The sequence below is a fragment of the Macrotis lagotis genome, chromosome 1, assembly GCF_037893015.1.
Source record: "Macrotis lagotis isolate mMagLag1 chromosome 1, bilby.v1.9.chrom.fasta, whole genome shotgun sequence".
Lineage (NCBI taxonomy): Eukaryota > Metazoa > Chordata > Mammalia > Peramelemorphia > Peramelidae > Macrotis > Macrotis lagotis.
Genome location: NC_133658.1, coordinates 137,988,896 through 138,002,315, shown reverse-complemented (window position 1 = coordinate 138,002,315; position 13,420 = coordinate 137,988,896). Strand labels below are relative to the sequence as shown.

At 35.6% G+C, this 13,420-nt stretch overlaps 2 long non-coding RNA genes across 3 annotated transcripts in view; one reads left to right on the top strand and one right to left on the bottom strand.

The window, feature by feature from the left end:
* LOC141503490 (uncharacterized) overlaps positions 1–5,421 on the bottom strand; it is a 91,888-nt gene extending 86,467 nt beyond the window's left edge. The window contains exon 1 of one of the 2 annotated variants that reach the window (XR_012472862.1): positions 5,164–5,421. This is a non-coding gene — a long non-coding RNA (uncharacterized LOC141503490). Of the gene's footprint in view, positions 1–2,531; positions 2,694–5,163 lie in introns of those variants that run through there. The other variant, XR_012472859.1, reaches the window with a different exon arrangement.
* LOC141503497 (uncharacterized) overlaps positions 1–13,420 on the top strand; it is a 220,689-nt gene that overhangs the window by 54,693 nt on the left and 152,576 nt on the right. The gene's annotated exons all lie outside the window — the stretch shown is intronic.

Here is a 13,420-nt window from a genome sequence, read left to right as displayed (position 1 = left end):
AACAATAGAGAAGTCAAAAGGACTAGACATTTATAATGTAAACAAGATGATTCTATGTTGGACACGGGGAGTTTGAGGTGATCTGGGTAAGGAAGCCGAGCTGGCAGTCAGAGATGAGTCTGGCATCCAGATGTAAATATTGTGGATTCTATGTATATGACTCTCAGATCTATATGATTCTATGTCATCAACGTAGAAGTAAATCTACCAACAAGCATTTTATTTATTGAGCATCAGGTACTATGTGAGACATTGGACATATGAGTAAAATAATTCCTTCTCACAAGAAGCTTGTATCCTAATGGGGAGATGATAAATTCATATATTAGGGGAGAAAATAAATACAATTTCTCTATGTATATATAAAATATCAGCATACACTTATGCATGTACCTTTGCATGTATATAGTTACATATAAGTATATATTTCATATAAATTTGCTAGGTAGGGTGGTAGAAAGAGCACCAGGCCTAGAATCAAGAAGACCTAAATTTAAATCTGGTCTCAAGCACTTACTAGGTCTGTGATCCTGGACAAGTCACTAGCCCTGTTTACTTCAGTTTCAATATCTGTAAAATGAGCTGGAGAAAAAAATGGAAAATGCTCCTTGTCAAAAAAACCCTCAGATAATGTCATGAAGAATCAGATAAAACCAAAACTGAACAAAATATTCTTTTACACACACACACACACACACACACACACACAAATATAAGACAGTATGGGAGGAGGGCACTAGTATTTGAAAGGATGAGAAAAAGTTTTATGAAGATGATACTTGAAGGGAAAAAAAGGACTTTTTTATGGTGTAGAGGAGAGGAGGCAATGTATTCTAGCATGGAGAACAACCAATGCAGAGAAATGGAAAAAGATGGCAAACAAGATTCCATGATCAGGTAGGCCAGTTTATTAGTTGATCCCAGAATGTACATGTCTGTGTTTGTGCATGTCTTCATGTTCAAGGAGAATAGGAAGATAGGTTAGGAGAAAGTTAGGGAATGGTTTTGACAACTAAGAAGTGCTTCTATTTATATTAAAAGACACAGGGAGCTCCTAGAATTAGTTGAACAGAGGAGTGGTATGAATTCTGCCTAAGAAAGGCCTCTGGTAGCACTGTATGCGATGGACTGGAATGGGAAGAAGCTTTAGCAGAAGGAAACCATGAAACAACTGTTACAGTAATCAAGGATATGACAGCTGCAGAAGCAGAGAAATGAACTCAAAGATAAGAAATTACAGGTTGGGGTGGAGGGCGGGGTGAGAGAGCTGAAAGGGCAGTATTTGGCAATTGACTGAATATGAAGGAGAGTGAAGTGTTCAGATTAATGCTCTTGTTACAAACCTGTGAGACTAATTAGAATAATAGTTATAACTTCAACTGATACAGGAGAGATTGACAGATGGAAATAGTGAGAGTTTTGGAAGAAAGATAATCAACTCAATTTAAGTCATGTTGAGATGGAGATATACTTGGGACATCAGTCTGAAATGTCCAATAAGCAGTTTATGATGTGGAACAAAAGAATAGGAAGGGAATGGGGCTTATTATCGAACTGAGATATAAAAATTGAGTGGATTAAGATTCCTAAGAGAAAAGAAAGTGAGTCAAGGACAAAATTGTTGAGAATTAAGAGATTTGGAAGAAGTGATAGGAGAAGAGTCAGTCAGAGAGGTAGGAGAAGAAAAAGAAAATGTTCATTCCATGGAATTGAATCAGGGAAATGGCTTATAACACATAATTTGACCTTAGTTAAATGAAGCTAGAGAGAGGGAGAATGGGAAAATCAAAAGAACTATCTGGAAAGCCATGATGAGGAGTGACTTTGATGAGAACGAGGAAATGTGAGAAGTGCAAGAAAATGAAGTTTTACTTAAAGAGTCTAATTCAAGTTAATTGTAAGATCTAAGTTAAAGTCATACTGATGTGGAGGTACAGTGGACTTGAGGTGTAGATTGAGGAGTTGAGTTTTAAGAATGTATTAAGGTAGACTGTTAGAGGGATCACTACTCTTAATATCAAAAATACCATTCCCAAGAATGATAATAAGTTGTGGTTAGGTGAAGAAAATTGAATTCTGAAGTCTTAGAGAAAGGTATAAGAATTAGATACCTGGAAGTCAGTGAATGTCATTGGATTAGTGGTAGAAAGAGGGTGATTATATAATATCATTTGGATTGGTTTAAGGCCTCCCACAGCCTCTAGCACCCTCTCATGCTAAGACACTAAAAAAGCTATAACTACTTCTGCTTTTGAAAACACCCATTATCATCCACACTCATTCCCCAAATGAGCAACAAAACTTTTTTGGAGGTAGGAGTAGAAATGCCTTCTCTGCCATATGTGGTTACTCAGTAGTCATGGCAGAGTTTCTTTAATCAATCACCATCATTGAGGGATTATATCAGAGGCACTGTGATCCAGCTTAACTCATGAGAAGAATAAACCTTTTTTCTCACCATTAATTAATGCCAAATCTTCCAGTTAGGAATTGCCAAATAAATAATTAAGTTATTTTAAATTCTCACTTACCTTGAAGAAATTACATTTTTCTTGAGAAAATCTTCACTAACCTACCAATGATTAAAACAATTAATTCACTAAAGAAAGTCACACAAAGGAAGAGAGGATGAATGTCTGTTGAATCTCAATAGAGCAGGGCATTTTCAGACATAGAGAAAATTCAATTCTATACCTTTCCACAGGATGTGAAAACATCAGAATTCCCAAGTCTTTGTGATGTCATGATTACAAGGCAGAAATTCCAGGAATAGGTACTGATCTGGCATAATAAGTAATGAGAAGTGAGGTTATCCTAACTCTCCAATTTTGTGGTTCAGATATAAACTTAAGAAGTGAAGCTCAAACACATGGGGCCAATTTCTTGGGCAATACCTATTTATTCTAAGAGTCAGTAGAATATACTGATCCCCCATGAGCAGAGGAAAAAGTTACTCTTTGGAGGTCAATCTACATGACTTTAAAACAACATTTTTTTTCTTTTAGTTTTTGCAAGGCAATGGGGTTAAGTGGCTTGCCCAAGGCCACACAGCTAGGTAATTATTAAGTGTCTGAGGCCGGATTTGAACTCAGGTACTCCTGACTCCAGGGCCGATGTTCTATCCACTGTGCCACTAGCTTACCCTAAAAAAACTTTGTTTGCTTTATGTAATTAAAATGAATCAATCAACTCAATGAAAAAAAAAGAACTGCATTTGGAATGCCAGGGGGTCGTCTCATCTGATACATATTTAAATAGAACACACACACACAAACACACACACACACACACACACACACACACACACACACACACATACAAACACACAAATTAACCATATGAAGAATCAGCATGGTTACAGGGAATCAACTGGAATTTGAAGGCTTTCATAACCCAAAAGGGTAGATGACATAATGATATGAAGTTGGGCCTAGAACCAGCAAGATCTAACCTGAATCTCACACAAATATTTATAGGCTATGCTGCCAGTTACCTAGTCTCTAAAATGAGTATAGTCATACCTACAGATTATACCTCACAAAGTTATCATGAGGTTCAAAGTTTATGAACTTTAAAAAGTTAGATAAATTTCAGTGAGGGAGAAGATCAGAGGGAGAAATTGATCTTTAGAGGAAGTCTTCTCATACTTTAACACTTTTTTTTGCATTCCCCACTCCACCAAACTCGAACATTCCCCCCTAAGCTAAATATTTATAGTATCTTCATATGGACAGCCCTTGAGACCATCACCATCTGCATTTTCTCTAATTTATCTGTCTTTCCCAAAATGTGCTACCCAGAGCTGACTATAATATAGCAGAAAACAATTTACCAGTACAGAACAGTTACCTTCTTAATCCTAGACAACAGGCAAGCTAATATTGTGGTTGTTATTCTGGCTTCCATATCAAATTATAGAAGCATATTGAACTGGCAAACTCTATCAATGACATCAGTCATACCCTCCAATTTCCCACAAATATGAATGGGTAGCCATACTTAAAGTATGATGTATTATTTGAAAAATTGATCATTTTTGGCTGAACTTTAAGACTTTAAATCATGTGTGGAGTAAGTGGTTTGCACAGTGGGTAGAGTATTGGACCTGAAGACCTGAGTTCAAATTCTGTCTCAAACTTAACAGGTTGAGTATTACTGGAAAAATCCCTTAACTTCTTTTTTGCCTCATAATATCTTCAAATGTCTCAGGGTTGTGGGGATGATATTTGTAGTGTTTTGCAAACCAAGTGCTAGCATATAACTGCTAGCAATTATCAGCATCAAATGTCATGGTGGAATTCACCCAGCTTTCTAGTCTATCTCTTATGGTCATAGCCAGCATTCAGCCTCTGTTACTTCAATTTTCTGCCCATATCTGAATAAAATTGAAATTAGATGATTTGTGTACGATCTCTTCAGATGACTACACCTTTTCTTTACTGGAATTCTCTTTTGTTCAGTTTCAGGTTTTGTTTTGATGTTTGGGTTTTTTTTTTCCTTGGTTGTTGTTTCTTTTGAATTTTTATCGATACCTTTTACTTTGGTATCCCATTTATTTGTCAACATGACATCCTCCTCCAAACAGGGAAATTTCTCTTGCAGTGAATACTGTTTGAAGAAATAATTCTTCTTTTCTTCCATTAGGAGGGCAGCCCACTCTGAAGGAGTGTGATCCTCCAAATATTCTCTCATTCCCCTATACCTTTCCTTACTGCAATTTGGGGAAAGTAAAATTCTACCATATTGTTAGATGATTTTACACCTGTTCCATCCTAGGCTATATGTAAATATCCATATAAGTATGCATATATGCATGCATTTATGTGCATGTTTGTTTGCATGTTCATGCCATTACACAGATACATATATCTATGTAATGATACAGGTGTGTATATACATGTATGTATACTTACAGGCATTTACACATTCATAGACATACACACATATGTATAGGATGAAACATCTTTAAGGTCACCAATCTAGCAATGTGGTAAAATTTTGCATTCCCGAAATTGCTATAACGTAAAGTCTAGGAAAATGAAGTATAACGTTCCACATACAAAGTAATTATAATTAAGCTCATCAGATAAAGAAGATATAAACCAGTATTGGGTAAAACAGACACACACAGCCTGATGATACGCCTTTGGGGCACGTTCCCACCTTACGGGCCCCCAGAGCCTCGCCAAGCCCAGCCTGCTCTTCAGGTGGAGGGGACGCTGCCAAACAGCCCGCTTCGGTGTTCCATGGCAGCCTCCCCGCAGGCCTCAGAAGGCGGCTGGGGCTCGCCACCCGCAGGGCCCCCCTGGGGGTTGTGGCCTCATGTCTTGGAGGAAGGTCAGGGATTTCCAGCGTTAATTCTCCGGGATGTTGACGCCTTCGGGGCCTCAGGAGGACTCGCTTGGTCGCCCAGGAGATGGCCCCAGCCCTCCATCACTAGGCCCTGGCGGCCCTCCCACCCTGGCCTCCGCAGCCAGGAAAGGCGCCCTCTCACCACGGGGTTTCCTCATCCACTATGCAGGGGGACCGGAAGTGCGAAACCCGGAAGTGCAAAAATACGGGTCCCTGTCTCGCCAGAGTGGAAACTGCGGGGAGGGGCAGGAGGTGGCGCCCAGTGCTAAAAGGGAAATCCAGCCATCACGTGCAGTAATACAGTCACGGAATGGGAACAGGAAACGGCTCCTAGCCATTTCCTCTCTCGGAGAGAAGGGAATTCTGGGTATTGTCTGCATTGGACTCAGAAGGGCAACTGAGTCTGTGGGGCAGGGAGTGAGGCAGAGTTGAGACAAAAACCTGAATTACAGAAAAAGCTAGAGCACATCTAGATAAATCAACCGCAGGGATCATGAAAAAAATACAATAAAAAAACCCAAAGCAAATAGAACAAGAATTATAACATTTTATTGTGGGTTTCTTGAAGACAGGGATTGTTTTGTGCCTTTTTTTAAAAATTTTAGTTTTTGCAAGGCAATGGAGTCAAGTGGCTTGCCCAAGGCCACACAGCTAGGTAATTATTAAGTGTCTGAGCCCAGATATGAACTCGGTACTACTGATTCCACTGTGCCACCTAGCTGCCCCTGTTTTGTGCCTTTAAAAAAAAATCTCTAGCACCAATGAATGTTTACTGACTGATTAACACAAAGGAGGGTGAAGCAGTATTACCTGATGAGAGAAATTTCTGAAGATTCCTCAGCAAACAGTACTGGAATGATGTAAAAGTGAAGTAAAGACTCTAAAAGAAGCAATTGGAAATTCATTTAAGTAGGAGTTCAGGATAAAATTAAAAAAGTAAACAGTAGTGTAGGAAGAAATACAATATTGTGGATTTCTCTGGAGAAGTAGATCTGAAAGAGAAAAAATATTCACAAAATAGTTAAAATAAAAAAATGCTGAAAAACAAAAACTGAGAGAAATAAAAACTCTACCAACTCACCTCCAAGCTATGATGCACAGGGAAAACTTAAGAGATTGGTGTTCTATAAGAACATGATTATTTAAAAATATAGGAAACATATACTCTAGGAAAAAATGCAACTATTTAGAATTTTCAGTATAGACTATAAAGCTTTGGTCAATTGAATCTACAAAGTACCACAAGAAACTCCCCTCCCCAACAATAAAACAACCAAGCAAAACAAAAACATATTCTAAAACATTTACTGAATAAATTGCAATAAGCAATCAATATATTTTACAACTTGAAAGACAATTAGAATAGCGCTGAGAAATTAGTGAAGAGAATGGAAGAGTACAGTATAGTCTAAAGAGGGGAAAAGTTCAAAGTCAAATTCAAAATAAAATTTTCTTACCCTGAGCCTTAAGCGTCAATGAAAAAAGGAAGTATACAACAAAAGAGAGCTGATTGAGACATTTCTACAAAGAAAGAAAAACAAATCCAGCAACAGAAAAATGAGCAGATTGCTTAATTGGTAAGCACTCCAAAAAAATAAAACTGAAAGACAGAAAAGGTAAAATTACCATGCAATAAAAAGAATTCTAGGAGTTATCCATTAATAACAAAAAGATTTTTATTGATAAATCTTGTTTATTCATTGTCATGAATTTACCTCTGAATCTTTCCCACTATGTCTTTACAGAGGGCCTTCACATCCAAACAATAATAAAATAAAAAGCAAAGAAAAAGAGAAAAATATTTAAATTATTAGTTATACTGATGTTATATCAGATAATTCTTTTATAGGCAAATTTGTTGTAGGTCATTTTTCACAACTGTGAATGCCAATCTTTGCAAAGGACTTGAGAGAAATATCTTCTTATCCCTTCTTATGGACTGTTTTTTCTTTGTACTTTTACATCATTTAATTTTTACTATTTTTCAATTTTTCAATTTTCATTTTCACCTTGAGTATGTTGTTTATATTTTTCTACTTCACTTTGTATCAGCTTTTGCATTAGTTTATTTGTCTTGCACCTCTATATTCATTTTTACATTTTTTACAGAATTTCTTACAGTAATATACCATTCAATTCATCAATTCATTAGTAACAATTGTCTAGCCATGACCCAATGTATATCTACTTTATCTTTAATTCCTTCAATTCGTGCACACACATGTATGTACACATGAAAATATTCTGCTATAACCATTTTATTATTTATATTACTTTTCTTTTGTCAATTATTTCCTTGGGAAATGTGACTTGCAGTGAAATCTTTGAGTCTAAAAGTACAAACATTTTAATTTATATACATAAATACATTTGCAGAAATACATATGCTTTCCAGAACGGTTGCATATTGGTTGATAGTTATCAGAGCTCCTATAACAGCATTAATGTGTTTGTCTTTCCACCATCCCTTTAGTTCTTATTCCCTTCTTCATTATCTTTGACAATTTGCAGGGTATGAGGTAAAAAACTTCGGTGTTGTTTTGATTTTCTTTTCTCTTATTATTAATGATTTGGAACATTGTTTCACATATTGCTAAAAGTATGCAAATTTTTTCTTTTGAAATTCTTTATATTTTTTGACTATTGGAGATGACTTTTACTCTTCCATATTTCTGTTGAATGATTTTACATTTTAGACAGTAAATCCTTATCAGGAAATAATTGGTACAAGAGGTTTCCCAGGCAACTAGTTCCCTTCTTATTCTAATGCATTAATTTTATTTATGTAAAGTCTTTTTAACAATTTCATGTAATCAAAATTGTTTCATCTTTTATAATTGCCTCTATCTTTGATTTGGTTTAGAATTCATTTCCTATCCAAAGCTGTGAAAAATACATTATCTATTTTTCTCCTAATTTCTGTATGGTGTGAGCTACAATATTCAGTTCACATTCTCTTTGGACTATTTTGGGGAATATGATGTCAGATATTGATCCAACCCTAATTTCCTCCAGGTCATCGAGTTTCACTATTTTAATTATTCCTTTATTCATTTCCAGTGATCTACTTTTTGGGTTTTTTTTTAAATCTATATAAAATATCCTTTAAATCTGAAATTTAGTCCTACAAACTCAACCAAAGAACCCGTCTTCCCCAAAGAACAAACATGTTGATTCATTGCTATGTGGAGTGCTATTAGGTGTTGTCCATTGAGTCTAAAGATGGTCCACAATCACTTTTATTTAATTTTCACATTTATTCTTGTCTCCCTTGTTTTTAGAAAGAAATTGTTAATGGTTTCTCTATTTTTAATTTATTTTGTTGTCATTTTTTAACCCCATGACTATCTTCCCCTCCCCTCCAGGTATATTAATCTTTTGCTATGTTTTTCTTTCTTGGGTAGCGTATTTTTTTTACTTTTTTACTTTTTTTTTTACTTTTCTTGAATTTGTTATCAGCATATCAGCATATAAGCTGCTCAAGTTTGGTAGGAGCATTTCAAATGCCTTTCTTTTATATGATGTCTATCTTTTTAAATTGAAGATAGATTCAGGTTTACAGGTTATGTCTCCTTGGATTCCATCTTATGTTTATTTGTTTTTCAGAACACATTGGTCCATTAATTTTTCAGTTTCTAAAAGAGTACAGAATAATATTGTTTTATTCAAATTTCCTTTCCTTTATATTTCAAGGTGTTTTCCCCTACTCACTTGCATAGCTTGGTGTTTGTCCCTGGAATTATTCAATTTAGCCACTATTTTTCTTGGAGTTTGATATATAAGGATTGTGCCTATTTATTTTCTCTTTTAGTTTGTAAATCTGTGGATTCTTTTGATTGGCAAATTTTTATTTTGATTGAATTGTTTTTAGTTTTCAGAAGTTCTGGAGATTTTCCTCATATTTCTTGCATTGTAGTGTTCAGATTTCATTTGACTTTCTGGGGGGAGGGAAGACTCAGTCACCCAATAAACATTTATAGGGGTGGTTAGGTGGCATAGTAAATAAAGCACTGGCCCTGGAGTCAGGAGTACCTGGGTTCAAATCAGGTCTCAGACACTTATTAATTACCTAGTTGTGTGGCCTTGGGCAAGCCACTTAACCTCGTTTGCCTTGCAAAAAAAAAAAAGATAAAGAAGCTAAGACCCAGCAAGTGAAAAGAAATGACTTAGGGGTGGCTAGGTGGCGCAGTGGATAGAGCACTGGCCTTGGAGTCATGAGTACCTAGGTTCAAATCCGACCTCAAACACTTAATAATTACTTAGCCTTGTGGCCTTGGGCAAGCCACTTAACCTCATTGCCTTGAAAAATCTAAAAAAAAAAAATAAACATTTATTAAGTACTGCTGTGGTCCAGGTCCTGTGCTAAGAGCTGGTGATATGAATACCAATACAAATAGATAGTCCCACCCCTCAAAGAACTTACATTCTAATAGGAGAAGACAGCACACAGATGGAAGCTGAAAAGTAGGGAGTGAAGGGGGTGGTGCCAGGAATGGGGACACAATGGAGAGCCTTTTGATTTTGTTTGATGGAATCTTGTTGTTTCATAGAATTATTAGTTTCCATTTGTCCAATTCTAATTTTTTTAGGGTTTTATTTTTTATGAGTTAATTTCTTTTCTAGTTGGTCATTATTTCTTGTAAAGAAGTAAATTTACCTTTCTATTTGACCAATTTTACTTTTAAAGGAGTGTCTCTTCAGTCATTTTTTCATAATTCTCCTTCTGGATTCTAATTTCTTTTTTTCCCCTTTTCTTCTTCCTCTATTCTTTGGTTTTTAATCCTTTTTGAGCTCTTCCAAGAGGTCTATTTGGATGAAGTCACTTCATAAACTCATTTGAGGCTTCACATGTAGGTATTTTGTCACTGCTTTCCTCTTCTGAGATGGCATTTTTATTATGCCTATCAGAATGGTAACTATCTATGGTCAATATACTTTTTTGGGTTTTTTTGCGTATTTTGATACTTGAGCTGAGTTCCTGGGTCAGAGAGAATATAGTCCCATGACTTGTATTTGGACTGAGATTTGGTCCCTATGCCTATTGCATTGCCTATGTAACGGTCTGTTCCCTCTATTAGGATAGCCTAACTCAGTCTATCAGTTGTACCAGCATTTGCAAGGCTTGAAGTTTGTATTCTGATCTGGGATTAAGACCCTCACTGCTGGTCCATTGCAAAGATAGCTTGCTGATCCTTGACCTGAGCTCTGCTGTGGTTAAGAGTCTTGCAGGCTTTCCCACTATCCTGCCTATGCTGGATTATACTCCCCCTTTATTTTGGTGAGACAGACCTTTATCAAAGTTCCTTTTACGATACCTTTAGAATTTGTTTCACTTTGGTTTTTTTGTGGGGGATCTGTAACTTTAGGTCTGTGTGAAGGTTTCCATTTAAAATTCTTTCAGGAAAATGTCCTAGCTTCATGTCACCATATTGGTTCCACCATAGTGTCTCTTCCTTAGTTTTCAAACATAAGACTCCCATTATGTAAGTTAGATACATAAAATTCATTGATTCACCTGTAAGTGGGTTATGGGGTAAAATTATCATCTGTCACTTCTATTTCTTTAAATTCTGCTTTCATCTTTATCCTTCTGTATAGTTGTAAAAAGAAATATTTTAGTTCCTTTTTAAATTTAAAAAAAATTTAAAAACATTCTCTATAAATATGTAATTTATTTCACTAGTTACTTATTTTCCTTTCTGTGTTTTTGTTGTTTAGTGTTTTTAACATAGTCTGAATATTTTTTAAATGCTTTCAATGGCACTTTTTATTGAATATGTTTATATCTTTTCTTTCATTAGAAATGTTTAAATTTTCATTGTCTTTTCCTTGCATTGTATCATAACTTCCCTTGTTTCTGGAATATATAATTCTGTTCCTTTGTGTGTTTTCCAGTAGGAATAGTATCATATCATGGTATTTAAATCCCCTCTTCCTTTATTTATTGTCCTGACTGCTTGTAGATGTTTTTTGTCATTGGAGTTAGTAGCTTTACTATATATCCTAAAATTTAAAGCATTAAAGCATTTTTCTGGAGGTGATCTATGGATTTTTTAGATTGGTGCATTGCTTTTGGTATTCAGAAGTTCTGGACAGTTTTGTTTTATTTTGGGGAATAGGGTCTTTAGGGTTTTTAAATTTCTCATATTTTACTATGAGAACTACAACTTCTAAATTGATCTCTACATAGACATTCTTCAATATCAATGATGTTAAAGATAGAGATAATGTGCTATGTTAGCATCATTGCCTTTTGCTTCTTCTCTTCTAGATTGTCCTTTGCTTCAGTGTATTAGAATTCCAAAATTTTGTTTCCTGCTTCTTTTTTGCTTCTGGCTATATTATAAAAACTTTTTAATTTGACAATTATTTGCGTTGTGCAGAAATTTGTTTCTGATTTTAATTCTTTCTAGACAGTTAGATGGACTTTCTGGACAGTGGATAGACTGCAGTATCTAGAGTTAGAAAGATCTGAGTTCAAATTCAGATTCAGATATTTATTAATTGTGTGCCCCTGGATATCCTTCTTCATCTATAAAATGAGCTGGAGAGAAAATGGCAAAACATTTTGCTGTACTTTCTAAGGAAAGCCCAAATGGGATCCCAGTGAACTGAATGCAATTGAAAAATGAATGAACAACAACAATTAGTTCCCTGCTAAGTTGTTCCTCTTAAATTTCTCATTTCTCTTTGAATTACGAAGAGTTCCCTATATTATCAGTAATTGGTTCAGTTTCCCCATAGTAATATATATTTAGGGAAGATTTCCATCTTTTAAATAGTCTAATACCCAGCCTTTTAATTTTAATATCCTCTCAACTGAATAATCTGCTTGTGCTTTAGATTTTTGATTGGAATGTTACATCGTGAAACTTTTGTTTGGTCGTTTTAGGGCTCTTGTCTTTATTTTCTCTTGTATTTTCCTTTTGACACCTCCTCCCTTGATAGTAGTCATAATACCAGAATTGTACTGAAATGCTTTCAAAGTATCCTTTCTAATAAGAAAAGTTATATTTTACAAACCTTGATACCTTCCCCAAGTGGCCTTCTGAGGTTTTCTCAGTCATTTCCTCAAGTCTTGTGCATCCATGCACATTGGCCTCTTTACCTTAATTCCCTTTTGTTCCTTAATTTTTCCTTAGAAGAGGATGGGGTACATGTTCCAGGTTGAGTATCTAAAGACTTGGGGTTCTCTAAATTAGAGACCCATCTCAGTCAGAAAGAATTCTTAGTTTTTCTTCCTGGATTCCGCCTTACCTTTTCTTATCTCAATGTCTGCTGTTTATTGCAGTGCAGTGGTATATGTGCAGAGTGTTAGTTGTTAACAACCTCTTTGTACCAGGAGAGAAACCCATAGGTTAATAGAGAATGGAGGGGTGTATACGTGTGAATATTGGAGATGAGTGTATATGTGGGTAATTAATAATGAATATTCAGCACTATTAATTTATATAGGTTTTTACATTTTTGAGGGCTTCTTATTTTCTTTTCCTATGTGTTCACCTTTAATTGTTCTGCCTCTGGTGCATAATTCCTCTGTGTGAGTTTTGGGACAGTTGATGGGGACTGGTGAAATGAATGGCCCTTTATCGTGTTGGGCATGTGATCAGGAAATAGTTTATAAATTATATTTTAAAGTAGAAGTTATTGATCTGTGGGGCAAGCAAGGTAATCAAGGAAACAAAGGGACCAAAGCCTAATGATTTAAAGGGAAATTCACAATCAGAAAAGAAGTAAAAATGAATGAGTATTCCGTGGAACCATAGAATATGAAGGTGTGTTAATATGGATAGAGGAGATAAGGAACAAAGGGTTGTACTTCCCTGACAAGTCCATAAGCAAATAAGGAAGGAATGAAAATTGCTTTAGTTTGTCATCAATGTAAGCTACTGGAATATTATAGGGTGACTAAAAGGGCAGACACCCCCAGAAAGGGAAAAAATAATACCAATTAACATATGCATGAGATGGAAGATTCATGTCTCTAGAGAAAAGGACATCCTAATGGGTGTCTTAGAGAAATATGATAATTAGGTGATTACCTCCTCTGAAAAGGTGCTGTAACCCT